Raw genomic sequence first — 13964 nt, forward strand, 5'->3', positions numbered from 1 at the left:
ATTTAATTCAGCATTAACTTCCTTCACATTTCGGTCATTGAATCCACATTCACATTCGTACTCTTCTCAGAGTCATGTCCAACACTCTACAACATTAGCAGTCCTTTCAGAAAAGTTAGGGGAATGTTATCTTTCTTTTATCAAATACTGCCACCAAAGCTTAACTGTTAATGCTCTTCAAGCCTAGACAGCGCATGATTTGCTTGTCTCAGTAGTTTTACCTCACTGTAATGCTCATCAACCCAGCACATCCCCTGCGGATTCATCAGGAAAAAAAAGCACCTGATTTAAACACAAGAGGAAGCTGGCCTGGCAACCCTGGAGATCAAAGTACACTAATGTATTTGCAGGAGCTCAACATGCACCTGTACAATCTTCTGTCACATTTAACCGTGCAAAGTGCATCACTTTTCATTCAGGGAGGCCACCTTTACGAGTCAGCCCTTCAGTTCTGGTACCTAGCTAGTCCTCTCCCAAACCAGAAAGCAGGCAGTATGCTAGCTACGGGTATGATTTTGTTTCATTTTTCATGTGTTTATTTACCTTCAGCTCTTATCAAGGCACCCAAACCACATCAAACTGTACCAATCTTCATTCAGCTGCTACTAAACAGAGCCACCAACACTGATCTCCCCCAGCTCCCCAACCACAGATTATTTTTAAATGAATATATAAACCTGAATCCTTCTGACTAATGACCAGCCACAACTGTGCCTACTACAGAACAGGAACATCTCAGGACCTTATTTTCACAAGAGCACTTGGCAGCCCTCATCACTATGGGCTGTAGAAACGATGCTTTTGTATGAGATGAGCTTCAGCACATGGGCAAAACAGACTGCTGCAGGGGCCAGAGGGAATAAAACCAACAGGGTTTAATAGAAGAGCGAAGGTCTCAACTTGCCATTTGGCCTAACCAGAGCAAAAGGAATGGTTCAAAAGCTTCATGATGGAGGATTTTTAGGGAGAAAGGTACAGGAAACTGGAATGCCAGTTAGGTGTTTTGACTGGGTGAGATAGGTGTGACTGGGTAGTTGTCAGAGCAGGGGACAGGCGTGGTATGATGGCTGGCACTGCCAGCACAAAGAAGGCAGCAGCTATTCGCCCGTGTAGCATGTGGCTGTGATATATGGGGTGGAGCTAAGCAGTGAAAAAAAAACCACAAACCAACCTAGTTTTAAAGGAAAGACAAGGAAATTTCAATCACATCCTGGGGATCTGCAGCTATAGGGGGATATAAGGAAAGGATTGAGGAGGCCAGACATCCTGCTGTTGAGGAAGAAGTTCAGTGGGATATTTTTGTTGAGTTTTGTGGCATTATTTCATAGTACAATGGTCACGATCTCTACCTGTTACTTAAACATTTAGTTCCCATTTGCAAATTATCCAGGGCACTCTGGCCCAGCACTGCCCAGTGAGTAACACCCACTGAGCTAAAAGGCCCGACTCCTGTAGGAACAAGAGTCCAAATGAAAGCAGCTTTCAAAAGCACCACCCTCTTGCTTGTAGGAAACTTTTCCTATTCTGCCTCTCTTTCTGTCTCCAGTACTTCTTCCTCTGTGTGCTCGGCTGTGCCCTGAGCACCAGCACTCACAACCTCAGCGGAGCAGACATTCTGACTCAGGAGAGAAAGTCCCCCGTATTAGCTTGGGCTTTGCATTAGTGTAATGCACTAAGAGCTTTTATTTTATTTATTTTGGCTGGCTAGTGGGTGTGGATTAACAGTACATAACCCTGCTTCGCTCCATGGCTGTTGTATGATCTTGTGCTGTAGAATCCAGCTACCGGCTGGAATTTCCCAAAGGCCTTGCACCCGCCTGCAGCTGGGATGAGATTTTCACACGACTTCTGCTCCCATTTAAGCACCTAAATAAATGTCAAGATTTTCCAGGAGCCCTGCATGCTGAGTGCTGCATGGAGTGTCACTGCGAGATTAGCTCTTGAAAATTCAGCCCTGTGAAGTGGGGATTGTGCTATTTACTATTTGTGATGCTTTCTTCAGATGAGACTTAAAATCACTCCCAGTATTTTTAGTCATAAGAGATCATATAGAGCTATGTACCACATAAATAATTACATTCTGCCTGCCCTGTCTCTCTGCATTTCTCTGTAGGGAAGATACTTCTTCTCTGACAGAGACTGGCTCAACCATTTGGGATGCTGAATCCCTACAGTTCATAAATGACTCACCAGAGGCAATGGGGAAGACTGGATCCATAATACAGCTGGCACAGGTGCCTGAAGTGGTGGCTTCATTTCCAAAACCGATGTTTTATTTTGGGATCCATGCTAGAGAAAGGTACTGGGTTTTTCTACGTTATTACTATTGCCATTATGCCAGTCATAGTGTTCAAATGGATTCAAATAAATTAGCCTTTCTAAGAGCTGAACCAATTCCTGAATTACTACATAAATTATTGAGTACTCTGCATTCAAACTTTTTACAGTATTGCCTGGTTTATAGTTTGGGTGGAAGGATTTCATGATAGGAATGCCACATTAATTTTACATTTAATAGTGATATTTCATTGCTTCTGAAACTTTTCACACTATCTCATTTCTTGTAGCCATTCCTAAGTCATGTTTTTATCTGCCAAGATGACATGTTCGAAGAGCTTTGGCAAAGCTTGTATGAAAAACTTGTATGAAAAATACGATGTTGAGTAGCACTTCCCAAATGTGAGAAAGATACAGCAGAGTGCTTTAAAGGCCAATTAATTATGGAATAATTCCTGCAAACTGTGGCAGTAATTAATGAGCAAGTAACGTGCAGTATTTGGAAGCAAACAGCAGTTAGCAAACACTACACACAGTTTTGTGATTGTGATACAAGAAAAAGTCTTTTACCCATTTAATGATAATGGGTATTATCAGATTTCCCTAGTTAATGATGTGTCTTGTGCTTATGTCAACTAGTTCTAATCTGAAATATGACTACACCAAAAAAAAATAGCACCTTCTTTCTGGCATGCATTCACAGGAGACAGAATCAAGTTTCCATAAGTTTGCTTCAACTGAGAAACCAGCAGTGATTAATTCAAGGAAGACAGTTGCAGGACCACACTGGCCCAGAGAAATAAGACTTCCCTGCACATCAGGAAGGATGGATAATATATCTGGAGGGCTCGGGTGGCTTTCTTCTCATGTTGGGAGGTAAGCAGGAATGCTCCCCTTCTCCAGCCTTAGGATAAACCCTCTAAGCTTTGTGAAGCAGTGCCTACACAGCCCTGAGAACAGGATGAGGGTAACCCATTTCCTTAGAGAATGGTGAGGAAGGTCTCCCCAGCTTCTGTACACACCTTTGATCTGGCTCTCAATAATCTTTTTCAACTTGGGCATTATCAACGGAATTTTTCACTAGATGGATCAATCAGTCCCACTGACAACCTGCAAAATCTGTTTTATTACATCTCTACCAGCCCCTTATCTTTTTAGATCATCACTGAAGGGGCTGTTTCTTTCACTGGGTTTGTGCAGCACTGAGGACAGAAAGCAACCAATGGTAATTGGCAAGACTACGAAATAATATTCTTGGTCTTAAAAAAAAATTATGATGAAACATAAAAAGAACAGACATGTGCCTCTTATGCAGCCAGGCAAATCTGGAGAACTGGACAAGGAAGGTTAGCATTTTAACTCAGAAATGGAAGAGAGCTGACCTTTTCACATCACTAGCAACAAATATAAGAAAGTTGGAGAATATTTTTACATAGAATGTCACTATGCTTTAAAACTCAAGGTTGTTTTAGCATTGCCCTTCAACGATCCCAAAGAGAATCAACTTATTGAAATGCATTAAGACTGGTGGTTTTCCATGAACTATTTCCAACAGGGTAAAGAAAGTAACTGAGCAAAGGAAGCCTTTTGTAAGCGAACTTACGCCTGCTACCCAGGGGGTCTGCCCCTCCACCACTGTATGTTTAGGCACGTTCAAACTGAAAAAAGCTGGAAAACACTTTTAGGACAGCGGATCTATTCACCTGAGAAAGGCATGCAGAGATCTTGAAACACACTAAATATTCTTAATACTTACTTTTCAGCCTTCAAGTGGCCAGAAAGATGATGAGCAAAACTTCTGGGTCCTGTCATTTGTCTTAGATATCCTCTTTTCCAAATTGAGAGCATCCAGAATTTGGTTAGCGATACTGAGGACTTTGGATCATCTGACTGCTCTGCAGTAGGCAGTATCTTCTTTCTAACTGTCTTCTGTAACATCTCCTGGGCTCGTTGCCCCATCAACAATGCAAACTTACTTCAAATTAATTTAAAACTTGAATGATTGAATCTTGCAGCAGGTGCTCAAGGCACCACAGTCTCCTGGTCTTCCAGGTAACAACCTCTCTTTCCAAAGGCAAGAGTGTTTTGGTCTCGCTTTATGACTACAGCCTTAGGATTTGGACATTGGGTGCATTGGCACGCAACTCTACATTGGAAATGGTCTGATTTTCAGATATAAGGGAACCCCAACAGTTCCACTGAAGTCAAAGAAGATGTGGGTGCTTGCCAGTCTGGATGTTAGCATGGTATTTTTGTCTGTATGAATTTAGAGTTATTTGGACTTCTAAGAAACTTGAATCAAGTGTATGTATGCCATTCAAAGAAAATGCATGTGATCCATGCAGTATTGCCAAAACACTTGTAGGAAGACCACTAATGAATTTAAGCTCCCAGCTGGGAGCCTTTTTTTTTTTTTTCCTTTTACGCACATTAACAGTCTTGGCAGGAGGTGTCAACCTCAACCCAAAAGAAAGCTTATCTTTCCTCATGATTCCCTCTTAACTTAGATAGCAGAAGTATCTAATATGAAATATTGACAGCCTGAGATTGATCTGTTGCAAGGGCAGTAAGAGTTTATTACTGATTTCTGGGAGAAAAAAAAAAAAGAAAAAAAAGGCAACTTTTATGGATGCCTAAACTGCTTTTATTTTGTCAAAGAAGAAGAAGAAAGAAAAAGACAAATGCTGAATGCATAAAAACAACCATGGGATTGCATATCTTTTTCCTCGCTTTCTTAAGGAAAGGAGAGTGTTAAACTGCCATCCGCTAAAAGCAGCGATTTTATGCTGAGGTCTCCAAGTCAGTGAATTTACATTTCGTAAGAACACCCTGAGGGGCTTTCAGCTACTTTGCTTAAAAGGTAGACAGATACATTTACAGCAGTGCATGCAGAGCTCCATGTGCTAACATGGCCACATAGCTAAAGAGTCACTCCCTGGCACATGTGTGTGTTAGGGGTGACTTAGTTCTAAGCAGGTAATGCATAAGGACACTTTTATGTGTTGGCTGGGAATACAGTTCAGTAAAGAATGTGACTGTAATTACCAGTAACGAGGGTATAAATTTCTGATCCCTGCTTTGTTGGCTGAATTTTTCTAGTGTTTCTAAGCATTTACATTTTACAATTGCCTTATTTATAGTCTGAAATTCGGTGCACTAGTTTTTCATGCATGTGAAATGCTTTTTATTCCATTTGGTAGGAAACTCCTGCCTTCACAAACTAGTCTTTCATAAGAAGTATTATAACCAATTTAGTTTAAAATATTTTAATGAGTTAATAATAGATTATTAGAGATTTTTAGTTTGAACACATTAATCATATAGATCTTCTTTGTCTTATTTTGAATAAATAAAAACCTTGTATCATTGTGTTCAAATTCATACAGTTCCTACAGAGAAATCCTTTGTAAATTAAAAAATAATAATAATAATCTCTCCTGTATTATCACCCAAACTGGGTCATATCTGCTATATGGAGTTACAATAGGAAATCCAGCATGTCAGTTCACCCGTAGCTTCAACCACCCATCATGCAGGACAGAAATTTTTTCATTTCCATTCCACCTTGCCTGTGCAAATAGTTACAAGGGTCAAGCAAACAGGTCTTGGGGCCCGGCTGCCATTCAGACCGGGACATCAGGAAACATGTCTGTCTTTGATGGCTGAGCTCTCCAAGACTAGACACCTGGAAGGTCTACATGTGGCTAGGCTTAGAATCATAGAATCACAGAACCATTAAGGATGGAAAAGACCTCCAAGATCACCTGGTCCAACCATTCCCCTACCACCAATATCACCCACTAAACCATGTCCCTAAGCACCACGTCCAACCTTTCTTTGCACACCCCCAGGGACGGTGACCCCACCACCTTCCTGGACAACCCGTCCCAATGCCTGACTGCTCTTTCTGAGAAGAAATGGCTCCTCATTTCTAACCTAAACCTCCCCTGGCACAACTTGAGGCCATTCCCTCTAGTCCTATTGCTAGTTACCTGTGAGAAGAGGCCAACCCCCAGCTCCCCACACCTTCCTTTCAGGCAGTTGTAGAGAGCAATGAGGTCTCCCCTGAGCCTCCTCTTCTCCACACTAAACAACCCCAGTTCCCTCAGCCGTTCCTCACAGGACTTGTGTCCCAGGCCCTTCACCAGCTTCGTAGCCCTTCTCTGGACACAATCCAGGGCCTCGATTATAGATAGATATATAGATATAGCGATATCTATATCTATATATCTATATATCTATCTATATCTATAGCTATAGCTATAGCTATATATAGCTATTTATCTATAGCTATAGATAGATAGCTGGGCACAGAATAAAGACCTGCTACACGTATTCTAATTGTGATCTAGTGCCTGAATATTATACGGCTGCCCTACACATTTTGCTCTTTTTCAGAATCCATCCTACTTGCATCACAGTGTGGGACGAGGCTGCCCAGTCACTGCAGTAATACTACATTCCAAAGCTGCTCCCTTCTGCAGGTAGAGCAATGACTGTCTTAGATAAGATTTTATATCATTTTAAGAATAGTTCAAACAGACTGAAATACATGACCCAATCAGGGGGTCACCTTGCCTCCTAACAGTCAAATTCTACATCAAATTAGCAAATTAATATCTATCTTTGGTGTTATCTTTCCTCAGTGACGAATCAGGCCCTTTCCTGTCTCATCTTTTCTGAGACAGTAAATAAGATTTCCAGGCCTAACTTTGGTTTTAGCTCTTGACTTCAACCGAGTTGCACCAGATTTACACAGGTATCGGGGAGAGCAGAGTTTGTCTCCTCATATATTTGAAAACAACTTCAGTGGAAACGTCTAAAGGTGAGTCTTTGAATCTGTGTTTAAGTGATTTATCACGAAGACGTAATTGACGTCTGACTCTCTTGGAGACACTTCCTAGAGGATAGACTGCAATTGGCCATGAAGAGACCTAAGAGAGGAGGGGAAAGAAAAAGCAGAGGTCACAGTTCCTGGATGTGCCGTCCGTGGAGCAGAGCCCGAGAAGGGCCTGCTTGTCCCTTCCCACCTGCTTTCAGTAGCATGAGATGAGGCGAGGAGGAAGCAGCCCACAGTCTTGCTCCCCTCCACTTTGACACAAAATGAAGTGAGAGCACAAAGGGTTTTTCTGATCTGGAAACGTGGGTGAAAGCACAACTACAGGTTGCTAATTATAGCTTTATTTTCATTAGCATACTACACAATTCAAATAGAGCAGCAACCAGACTTTGGCCCGACTTTAACCCCCTCCTTTCTATCCTCATAACGAAACTAACTTTTGGCTTTTACTACAAACGTCACAAAAGCAACAGCTCCTCACAGAATAGCCTGCACCATCTTCAAACTGTGGAGAAGAGCAACGTGAGCATAAATGAAGATGCTCCTTGGTAGGTATGACTTCTCCCTCTGCTCATTCAAACACATAAAAGTTTCACTCTGGCCTTTAAGGCCTGTGTATTAACTGTGCGTGACTGGATTTAACATCTACTGTGTTACAGCCTGTTTCCTTTTGTTTTTACCTGATGAACAAAGTATTTGAGAAGTAACAGCAAGAAAATAATCATTTCTGTTTTGGAAACAGGAGGGAAAGCCCAGTTTTGGAGATGACTTTTGTTTCTGTGTTGAATGGAAATGGTTTTAAAAGTGAAAAAGTTATGAGGGACATTTCAACATACAAGTGGAAAAGTTGAGTTTAAATTGTCTTGCCTTTATCCCTGCCTGGGACTTTGGCCTCTGGTAGATAGCAGCAAACTGACTGCTGGCCTGTGGAGTAACTCTTTGGACCAGAGAACAGTGAACATAGCCCACAACAGAACATCTGTGACAAGGCTGACAGAAAGTGGGAGAGACAGGCAGACAGGCACTATAAATCATCTCCGCACCCAGGCTGGACAGTACAGGGGGTCTCCAGCACCCCAGGTGGTTATACTGTTTCCCAGGTAGTTATTCTCTTCTTCTCACACTTTCTTAAAAATTCCAGCCTAGCCCTCAGAAATTTTCCACAAGAAATTTTCACTGAAACTAACACACTTCCATGAAACATTTTGTATTTTTGTAAAATGCTGTATTTTGACAGAAGAATGTTTTCTTGAAGGTTTTTTTTATCCCCCCAAACAATTGTCATGACAAGCTCTAATGGATGCTAGGGGTGTTTTTGACGATCTAGATAATGGAGAGAGATATCAGCTCAAAAGTAACATAAAATCTTGGGGCCCAATTCTGAAAGAGCCCATTGCTCCTATCAACGTCGTGACTGCCATCCTCAGTGCAACGCCTCAGCCCATTGCTCTGTCATTCTTACCATGTAATAACTGAGAGTTTGGGTCAAAACATACCACCTTTCCATGCCATCACATTACCTTTAAAAGCAAAAATCCTCATTCTGAAAATACTTCATCCAAAATACCGTGTAAAATTGATACAAAAATCAGAGAGCTAATGCTCTTGGCCACAGGGACCACTCTGCGATACCACATCCTATTGACAACAGATTTCTGTGGTAGAAGTAGTTGTAATCCTGCAAAACCTAAGCCACAAGTTTGAGAAAGTTTAGAACGGACAACATTTTATACAGTAAAGAGCTTTCCAATGTAATAGCAAAAACAGAAAATCTTTGTTTTCCCCAAATCTCAAGACAGTGGCTTTTCATCCTATGTTCAATCAGGGCACAGCAGAGAGATTTAAAAGGAGAAAATAAAGGCTTTGTTTTTACACGACCGTAAAGCTGCTTCTCTCTCCTCCTCCTCCCCTGTACTTCTGACAGACTTTTAGACTCTGTAACATCAAGTAACCTTTATTAGGCTTGGATACACCATGATTTCATAGGCAGGCATCTAAATTTAGAAAAGCATTTTGTGTGCCACTTTTTTTTACATTTTAAATCTCGTGGATGTGACCTTCTCGAAGAGTCAGATTACTGTCCTATGCTTGACTTCCATGTGGTTTACACCGGCAGAAGTGTGATCAAAGTGTAATTTGCAATATATTGAGCTGCTTTTTAAAGGGGCAGAAACAGCTGTAGAGAGGCTTCCCTGGATTCCAAGTCGACTTTTGATTAGCTTTTTGTGCAGGTATTCCAGGTGTTGCCATTAGTTAGACGTTCTGATTCCTGCTTTCTAATTATACAGTCCACGATTACTATCACCTTCCATTTCATTTTTGACATGACATGATCTATTCGTAGATATATTTTGGGTACTCCAGAAAGCAGAGCTCCAGCTAGGTATGATGCGACACAAATTGCGTGTTGCAAATTATATGTTCAGGACTCAGGAGCACAGCTTCATCTGTCAGCCTCCCAGGGGGCTGCGAAGTATAATGGCTAAAGTCGCTTACCTGCTCAGGGAACAAAAGGTACTGGGGCAGCTGTCTCTCTTCTGTAACACAGGCAGGGGTGGAAGGACCCAGCCCACGATGCGATGGCGTGGATGCCTTGCCTACCTAAGTATCCGGTTTGAGTCAACCACACAGAGAGTCTTGTGGTGTCATTGCTACACAAACAACATTCAAAATATTTCCTTCCCCAGGAACCCTGACCAAACACGAGATGCTCAAATCTCAGGGAATTTTGCTTGTTATTTTGGCCTCTACATAATATCAGTTCTTGAGGCAAAACACTGCTATTGCTTACACAGGCCCCTAGCCAGCTTCATAAAACCAAACTACCAATGAAGCAGCATGTCTTCCCATGTGGGAAAGAAACTGCAAGTGCTGTGTGAGAGTACAACCATGTAATGCTTGCACTTTAACATAAATACCAATATTTAGTACCCTGTAGGCACTAAAAAACACCTACACTGGGTGACAGAGAGACTTACTCACAGAAAACAAAATTAAAAACAACCAAAATAAAAATTTCTGTATTTCTTTTTCAGAATAAGTTGGAAGCAAACCATGTCCTCAGATATACCAACATATTTAAATCTCTAACATTGTTAAGTGTTATTTCCACTACAGAATGTAACGAAGAAGATCAGGATATTTTTTTTTTCTCAAGTGACATCACATTTTACATTATTTAAGCTTTTTCTGACTGAAAAAGCTTAGCTGGGAAAACAACTGTGTACAGTAGTACAACATCTTATTTCTACTTTGAAATAAAATTGGAACAATTCTGAATTTAAATTGAGAAAGCCTTGGCTAGAGCTAAGCGTGTTTTGTGCACAGAGTATCAGCAATGTTTTTCTGTTTTTCTCTCCCTTCCTTTCTCGCTCCTATCGCACTCTCACAGAGAGAGCCCATCCTAACACATTGTTCTGAGCGCCGACAGGACACATTACGAGACTACCTATCACCGGGACTGATGAGAGGACAACTTTGCAGAGGCGAACGCCCAGAGCCTGACCCTATGGCTTTCCAAAAAGTTTTTATGGATACCATTTAAAAATGACAGCCATTTTGTAAGGGCATAGACCACTCTCTGCCCATCGAACCCATTCACCTTTGCTGCTGACACTGCTTGGGTGTGTAGCGTTGGGAGTCCCAGGCAGAGCTGCACTGAGGATGCACTGCAGAAGAGGTCTGCTCACGCCTCTGTGGCTTGTCTCTGTCTCACTCCTGTGCGTTAATAGCCAGTGCCAATGAGGGAGCAGTATTTTATTTTGGACTTATTCTACTTGGCAATCTTAAAAAAAGAACTGGCTTTGAGAGAGGTTAAGGTTGAGATCAAACTCAGGCCTCCTGTTGTAACGGCAAGCATCCTAAGAGCAGGCTCTCTGGGGTCAGAACTGAAGGTGGGAAGTGGAAGAGGAGGAGAAGAGGACGAGGGGACAAGCTCCGTGGACCTTTCTCTGCATACTGTCTCGATCTTCACTGAATCAGACCCAGGCTCTCCCCCAGGTTTTACAGTCTCTCCATACCCCCTGTATCTAAACGGTTGCTTAAAGAAGCAGGCAGGAACACAGCAACGCCGTCTGAGTCGTATTTCCAAAAGAGAGTCTGGCCAATCTTGAAAGCTGAAGCCTGGAAGAAACTAGGTTGTAGCAGCGTGATACAGATCATGCCTACACTGGAGCTGTTCGGAACAGAACGTGTTACGGACAGCATGACCAGGAAGGAGGTATGAAGTACAGCATACATGAAGCAAAACATGTAAAAGACCATGGCAGTGAAAGCGGGAGAGTTTAATTATCTCGACCTCAGAGTGGATTACATTAAGCGGAGGAAGCAAAGCTTGATCTGGTACTGGACTGCTTTCTAATTTAATGTGTACATAAACCGACAAGGAAGGGAAGAATGCCAGATGTGGTATTAAGCAACACAGAGAATATGATTTAGGACATTAAGGTATAAAAAAAGGTAGGAGTAGTGACTGCTGAGCTGAAACAGCTTCTGCAGTGACTCTCCCTGCTCCACCTAGAAGGTGTATGCGCCCAGCAAAACAGAGCACCGAGCTACCTCTCAGCAAGCTGCCATCCCCACACGTCCCCTCTGAAGCTATAGCCGGGTTAAACAAAACATCACACTGGCTTCTGCACAGCTCAGCTCCAGCGCCAAGCATTGGTACAGGCTGCATGCCTTCTGCAGTCAGCAAACCTTTGTACAGGCTGCCTTTCAAGCAGGCTACAGAGACCTCGTAGATAAACCACAGTAGTTTCACGTCACCTCTGCCCTCTCCTGATCTGCTTAATGATCTGCAAAAGCCCGCAAGTGACTTCTGCAGGCCCGGGGGCCGGCGTCTGTTTTGGCTGCCTCTCAAAAGGTGCTTTCCGGGTCACAGAGCTGTCTGGAGCCACCTCGCTGGGACGCCAGAAACATCCCTTGCAGGGCAGCTCCTCCATGCCCTGTGCTGAGAGCCCTGGAGCAGGTCTTTCGGCGTACCATCTGCATGGTAGGAGGAAAAAGTCCATCAGATGTGGACCCGAGCTTGTAACGACACTGGGATGGAGCTGAATGCAGAAAGCCAGGCACAGCCATGAAATGAAGCACAAGAATGCACGGAGGTGCCACAAAAAGGCGAGGCATAGACATACAGAGACAGGAACTCTCTAGGAAGAAAAGGAGCTATTTCAGAACAAGGAGCGAAATTTTTGTTTTCCTGAGGAAAGACAAGCTTTCCTCCAAAAAGTGGTCTGGCAAGAGATTTCCCAGTGAATGCCCTACAAAACATTGTTTAGAGCTCTTAACATTAGACAGCATCACAGCTACACCGTGCTAAAAAGCCCCAGGTAATTTATGAGTTATTCCACATACACGGCCAGATTCTGGTCTCACTCCACCCACTGCAAAACTGCAGCCGCTTCCACTTCAAAATATCCAGTTCCAGACAAGTTCGCCACTCGGGCCCATACCATGGTTTCAGTTTCCTCTATTGCATTATTATTATATTACTTAGCAGGTCTGCTGATGACATTGCATTCAAAATTGGGCAATTACAAACACTGGCAGGAAATTCTGCAGTAGCAAATGCTTTTAAAAAATGGCAAGGATGTGAAGAAATTCAATGGAGATCTTTCATTCGATATATTAAAAGCACACGACCAGGGAAGGAATCAGTGGGGCCATGAGAGGGTATGAGTGAGAAACCAGTGACAGATGAGACTGATGCCGAAATGAGCCTGAATTAATATTCTTTGCCTGAGTATTTACAGAAGAAGCTGAAGGTCACATCCCGGAAACAAGGATACATTTTCTTTAGGGGAAAAAAATGAAATGTTAAAAGGCTTTACGATCCAATCTGGACAGGTAGTTAGTTAATTAGAACTATTAAAAGTTGACAGGGCCCAAGACGTAGATTAACTGCATCTCAGAAGTTGGAAGGAAATAGCAAGGGAAATTGGAAAACCTTCAGTAATACTGCTTGATAGCTTCCTGGGGAAGGTATATCTGGAGATGCCTAGAAGGCAGCTACTCCAGCTTTTACTTTTTTTTCTTTTTTCTTTTTAAATCAATGGAGGATTTAGGAACCTACTCACCAGTAATCCTGACTGCAGCCACAGAACGGATATTGAAAACATTAATATGGGATGGGATTATGCAACCCGTGGAAATATACAGTCTGGGGAAGGAGAGGCAGCCTGGATTCACATCATACCTGTCAACTGTGCTGGAAGTTCTTCTAGAACTGTCCTAAAGTATGGCAGAGGAGAGGCAGAAGTGAAGTGACAGGCATAATTTATCCAGATGGAAGATGATATTCACGTGGTGTCACACCCCACGAAGAGATCAATCTGTAGAATCGGTAAGCGTAGAATAAAAAAGGAGGAAGAAACAGCAAATGGCTTCAAAATCATCTGTGGGACACGAAGCAGGATGTCAGTAAAATGGAATGGTTCAGGGTGACCAGAGGGACGGTACCGAGGCAGCGCTCCCAAATTTCAGCACGATGCCCGCTTTTGTTCAACTTTATATAAATGGCCTGCAGGGGATATAATTTTTAAAGTGGATTTTTTTGCTGATAGCACATAAGTGTAAAATGGTGCACAGAGCAAGAAAATTTAAAATGATTTGAATAAATTAGGCTTATGGACAGATAAAGGGCACATCCAGTTCAGTGCAGCAAAGTAAGACGTAATGACTGCAAGGCACCAAGTACAATTGCAGGCAGGAAAAAAGGAATGGAAGAGTGCATACTGACCAGGGGAAAGGATATAAGGTAATTACTGATAAAATGCTAAATTAACGTTCAGAATAAATGGGAGAAACAAAGACAGGCAAAATTCTTCATGCTCAAAAAGCCAAACAAATT

The 13964-nt window shown here is 42.4% G+C and overlaps 1 protein-coding gene across 15 annotated transcripts in view; it reads right to left on the reverse strand.

Annotated features, from left to right (window-relative positions):
* CXXC4 (CXXC finger protein 4) overlaps window positions 1–13964 on the reverse strand; it is a 155165-nt gene that overhangs the window by 49342 nt on the left and 91859 nt on the right. Inside the window, exon 1 of one of the 15 annotated variants that reach the window (XR_010831556.1) lies at window positions 13311–13457. The exons of the other annotated variants lie outside the window; for them this stretch is intronic. The gene's annotated coding sequence lies outside the window, so the exon portion shown is untranslated. Of the gene's footprint in view, window positions 1–13310; window positions 13458–13964 lie in introns of those variants that run through there. 15 annotated transcript variants of the gene reach the window in all.

This window comes from Anser cygnoides, chromosome 4 (assembly GCF_040182565.1).
Source record: "Anser cygnoides isolate HZ-2024a breed goose chromosome 4, Taihu_goose_T2T_genome, whole genome shotgun sequence".
NCBI lineage: Eukaryota > Metazoa > Chordata > Aves > Anseriformes > Anatidae > Anser > Anser cygnoides.